Source organism: Haliotis cracherodii, unplaced genomic scaffold (genome assembly GCF_022045235.1).
Source record: "Haliotis cracherodii isolate W230 unplaced genomic scaffold, xgHalCrac1.p SCAF_10, whole genome shotgun sequence".
Lineage (NCBI taxonomy): Eukaryota > Metazoa > Mollusca > Gastropoda > Lepetellida > Haliotidae > Haliotis > Haliotis cracherodii.
In genome coordinates this window covers 963,954-969,953 of record NW_027266265.1, presented here as the reverse complement: position 1 = coordinate 969,953, position 6,000 = coordinate 963,954, and positions in this window count along the sequence as shown.

Here is a 6,000-nt window from a genome sequence, read left to right as displayed (position 1 = left end):
CATCATTTCCCAATTGCATGGATCGATGCTCATAATGCCAATTACTGGATTGTCTGGTCCATGCGCGATTATTTTCAGACTGCTGTCATAGAGATGGAATATTGCTGAGTGCAGCGTTAAACAACAAACAATCAAAACAATCTTACCTGACGGGGTGGCCGCGTAAATATGGACATCGCAGAGCTGCAGCATCCCCTTGCGGCCCGGGGGGAACTCAGTGTACAGCTTGATACGCCTCCCAAGAAAAACGCGTTTGTGACTACACGTGAACATAATTGTTGTACCGGGTTCAAGCCCGCGGTTGCGTCGGCCACAGAAGGTCCAGCCTGCACCGGAAGACAGCGGACTGACATACACCCAGAAGTTGTCCAAAGTGTAGGCTGTAAATATAGCAGGTTAAATAAAAAGGTTATACAAAACATGTCATCTCTCCTTCGTGATTTTGTTGGCAGCAGTGAATGGGTACCCGGTAGGATTGGTAATGTGAATGCAAACTCTTCCAGTCAGGGCAGCTGGTTTGCATACTCCCCAAGGAGTTGCACTGAGGGCGGACTGATCCGTTGACCGGGGTAATATTTTGTCAGCCTCTTGGAGCTCATATAGACCAAGTATTACTCTGGGCGGTGGGTTGGTGTTCTGTGTGTGGTGTAGCTGGACGACTGCTTACAGTGTTATGGTCCAGACTAAGTTAGTTACAAGAGTCTACTGTACCATTCCGACGATATTATGAGCATGTGTTTATGAATCACTATCACATGATGATACCAGCCAAAAGGTGAGCCTACCGTTGGCAACTGTCACAAACACATGCAAAGGCAAGTCAATTGTCCACCCGAAAAAGCACGGGAAGATGGGGTGGAAGTCAAAATAGGGACTCATTGGACTCCTTTATGTCAGGTTCGGGTGAGCAAATCAGTGCAAGGAATTGGCAATTATTGAATATTGAATATTATTATTATACCATTATTGAATACATCTAAAAATCGATACATCTGCAGCTTATGTTAAACTTCTTGGCCAAAAGTTGCATTATGGGAAATCCATTAACAACGTCAATGTCCGCAGTGTGTTAAGGACAAACAGACAGACAGACAGTTAACGACAAACAGACAGACAGACAGTTAACGTTAAGTTCTCACCATAGGTGTCGTTTGGCAGGGTGATCACCACACGGAGCACGTCGAATACAGCCTTCAGAGCAATGATGACGTTTGGCTTGTGCTCCGCTGCAGTGCTGCTACAGTGGCTTTGCTCGAGGTACATTCCATCCATTGGGTCTATGGCGTTGTAAGCTCCATACAACGCTTTGTCCGAGACACTGGTTGAGGAGCTGGTGTCGTTGTTGGATGTGATGACGTCATGTCGGAGCGCTAAGGACGATTGTGTTATGTTGTGTATGTCTGTGAGGGTCAGTTTACCTTGGAATAAAATCAAACATCGTCACTGAGAAGTAACGTATGGCTTTCAAATATAAATATCCTTCTCTACGAATATTATTTAAATAAAATTGCCTAAGCATTTGTAAACACTTGATATTACCGATTCTGCATGATGAGTCTATGCCATCACTGCTAGCCCCCTTCATAACGCCCGGAGTGACCGTGTGGAAATTCCCGGGGTAAGGATGGGCCTGTAAGTGTCGACGGAGGGGATGATGGGACGCTGTCACTCCTTGTGTTGTCATAGTAACCCGTCAGCCTCGGACGGTGCTCATGATGTCGACCATCCCTTCGCCCAGATGCGGTCATTTACAATCAATCCGACACAGCCTGAATATCGATAAGTGCGGCATAACACCGACATCCACGTAGTGCTAGCAAACCCATGGGAGGTGCCATGGAGTGGCATAATGGTTAATGGTTAATGTCCTTTAAAGACAAGGATTGGATGTTAAAGAAAATGAATTATTCCTCAAAGTCAGAGAGGGAGTAGGCAATTTTATTAAAAGGTTCGATAATTATAGACCACAGATAGTAATTATACACTGTTGTCGCCACTGCTGGGGTTCAGATAGATTTATTTCCCTGGACATTGACTGATTGTTAATAAAATGTTCTCAAGACTTTTTTTCAAAATTTGGTTTTGAAATAGAATGTTTTCTTTTCTAAAGTGGCTTAAAGCATGAAAATGTCCTGATGCTATTGGTCTCAAGCAAAGTCACTGTATACGTGAGGAACAGAACCCGTGTCTTAGGTGTGAGGAGCGAACACCTCCCCGCCTCGGCTCCACTAGTACAAAGAGAGAATACATACCGTGACATTTGTCTGCGTCGACCCATACCACTGTCACAGGGTCACAGAGCGACGTTGACTTGGCGTTCGCCGTACCGCCGGGGCAGGTGTACGTCACCGTTGATCCCGCAGTGGTGTAGGGAGAGGTGAAGGACACAGCCCTGTCCGTTATCAGTGGGGAACCACAGTCCACTGGAACATCAACGACATCAACGTGTGAATGTGCATCGCCTCATTGTGACCTATTCCATTCTCTAACATGGCATTTGACAGCCGTGTATCCATTCTCTAACATGGCTTATTACAGTCGTACATCCATTCTCTGACATGGCTTATAACAGTCGTAGATCCTTTCTCTAACTTGGCTTATAACAGTCGTAGATCCATTCTCTTACATGGCTTATAACAGTCGTAGATCCATTCTCTGACATGGCTTATAACAGTCGTAGATCCATTCTCTGACATGGCTTATAACAGTCGTAGATCCATTCTCTGACATGGCTTATAACAGTCGTAGATCCATTCTCTGAAATGGCTTATAACAGTCGTACATCCATTCTCTGACATGGCTTATAACAGTCGTATATCCATTCTCTAACTTGGCTTATAACAGTCGTAGATCCATTCTCTGACATGGCTTATAACAGTCGTAGATCCATTCCCTGACATGGCTTATGGCAGTCGTATATCCATTCTCTAACATGTCTTATGACAGTGGCAGATCCATTCTCTAACACAGCTTATGGCAGTCGTATATCCATTCTCTAACATGGCTTATGACAGTCGTAGATCCATTCTCTAACACAGCTTATGACAGTCGCATATCCATTCTCTAACATGGCTTATAACATTCGTAGATCCATTCTCTGACATGGCTTATGACAATCGTATATCCATTCTCGAACATGGCTTATGACAGTCGTGGATCCATTTTCTAAATTGGCTTATGCAGTCGTATATCCATTCTCGAACATGGCTTATAACAGTCCTAGATCCATTCTCTGGTATGGCTTATAACAGTCGTATATCCATTCTCTAATATGGCTTGTGACAGTCGTGTATCCATTCTCTAACATGGCTTATAACAATCGTATATCCATTCTCTAACATGGCTTAAAACAATCGTATATCCATTCTCTAACATGGCTTATAACAATCGTATATCCATTCTCTAACATGGCTTATGACCGTCGTGTATCCATTCTCTAACATGGCTTATAACAATCGTATATCCATTCTCTAACATGGCTTATAACAATCGTATATCCATTCTCTAACATGGCTTATAACAATCGTATATCCATTCTCTAACATGGCTTATAACAATCGTGTATCCATTCTCTAACATGGCTTATGACCGTCGTGTATCCATTCCCTAACATAGCTTATAACAGTCGTAAATCCATTCTCTAACATGGCTTATAACATTCGTAGATCCATTCTCTAACATGGCTTATAACATTCGTATATCCATTCTCTAACATGGCTTATGGCAGTCGTATATCCATTCCCTAACATGGCTTACGGCAGTCGTATATCCATTCCCTAACATTGCTAATGGTGATATGATAATATACAATGGAAGAGAAAAGTGGAAAGACAATAAACGATCAATGGAAAATGGAATGTGGTGAGACAATAAACGATGAATGGATACTAGAATGTTTCAAGATATTATACAATGAATGGAATTGTAAAAAGAGGTGAGATAACAAAGTATCAATAGATAAGGGAATGTTGCAAGATACAATCGATAAATGGATAAGTGAAAGCGGTAAGATACACATGACAGCAGTGTTTCCCCTTCTCCTGGCAACTATTTTGTACAAAATCTAATGGTGCAGTTTAAGCATGTCATTCGGGTACAGCCATAGGGTATGCTTGCTTAACCCCGGTGTTAACTGGGTTGAATCTTGCAAAGTCTTGTGGCAACCTCAGTTGACACAGCACCAAAAGCACAATCAAACGCTTGAAGTCAACAACAAATCAACATACCAACACGCGAGTTGAAAACAGATCAACATTCAACATCCTAGCCTTGTACGATTGAAGCCTCGATATTTTAAATTGAATCAAGGGACCGATATAACAAACCTTTTCCTGGAGTTCCTTGTGCTACAAGACGTTTCCAGTTCCAAAACGTCGAGTACTGGTGATTGTTTGAATCATGAAAATAGTGATTGTTGATTTGACGGTTAATTGTAGCAAGCATTCGAACCAGGTCCATAAGGTAACCAAGGTGGCATAACAGAATGGGCCCGGGGTATGTATCATAACAGAATGGGTCCGGGGTATGTATCATAACAGAATGGGCCCGGGGTATGTATCACAACAGAATGGGCCCGGGGTACATATCACAACAGAATGGCCCCGGGGTATGTATCACAACAGAATGGGCCCGGGGTATATATCACAACAGAATGGCCCCGGGGTATGTATCACAACAGAATGGGCCCGGGGTATGTATCACAACAAAATGGGCCCGGGGTATATATCACAACAGAATGGCCCCGGGGTATGTATCACAACAGAATGGGTCCGGGGTATGTATAACAGAATGGGTCCGAGGTATGTATCATAACAGAATGGGCCCAGGGTATGTATCATAACAGAATGGGCCCGGGGTATGTATCACAACAGAATGGGCCCAGGGTATGTATCACAACAGAATGGGCCCGGGATATGTATCACAACAGAATGGGCCCGGGGTATGTATCACAACAGAATGGGCCCGGGGTACATATCACAACAGAACGGCCCCGGGGTATGTATCATAACAGAATGGGTCCGGGGTATGTATCACAACAGAATGGCCCCGGGGTATGTATCACAACAGAATGGGCCCGGGGTATATATCACAACAGAATGGCCCCGGGGTATGTATCACAACAGAATGGGCCCGGGGTATGTATCACAACAAAATGAGCCCGGGGTATATATCACAACAGAACGGCCCCGGGGTATGTATCACAACAGAATGGGCCCGGGGTATGTATCACAACAGAATGGGCCCGGGGTATATATCACAACAGAATGGCCCCGGGGTATGTATCACAACAGAATGGGCCCGGGGTATATATCACAACAGAATGGGCCCGGGGTATGTATCATAACAGAATGGGCCCAGGGTATGTATCACAACAGAATGGGCCCGGGGTATGTATCACAACAGAATGGGCCCAGGGTATGTATCACAACAGAATGGGCCCGGGATATGTATCACAACAGAATGGGCCCGGGGTATGTATCACAACAGAATGGGCCCGGGGTATATATCACAACAGAACAGCCCCGGGGTATGTATCATAACAGAATGGGTCCGGGGTATGTATCACAACAGAATGGCCCCGGGGTATGTATCACAACAGAATGGGCCCGGGGTATATATCACAACAGAATGGCCCCGGGGTATGTATCACAACAGAATGGGCCCGGGGTATGTATCACAACAAAATGGGCCCGGGGTATATATCACAACAGAATGGGTCCGGGGTATGTATCACAACAGAATGGGCCCGGGATATGTATAACAGAATGGGTCCGGGGTATGTATCATAACAGAATGGGCCCAGGGTATGTATCACAACAGAATGGGCCCGGGGTATGTATCACAACAGAATGGGCCCAGAGTATGTATCACAACAGAATGGGCCCGGGATATGTATCACAACAGAATGGGCTCGGGGTATGTATCACAACAGAATGGGCCCGGGGTATATATCACAACAGAACGGCCCCGGGGTATGTATCATAACAGAATGGGTCCGGG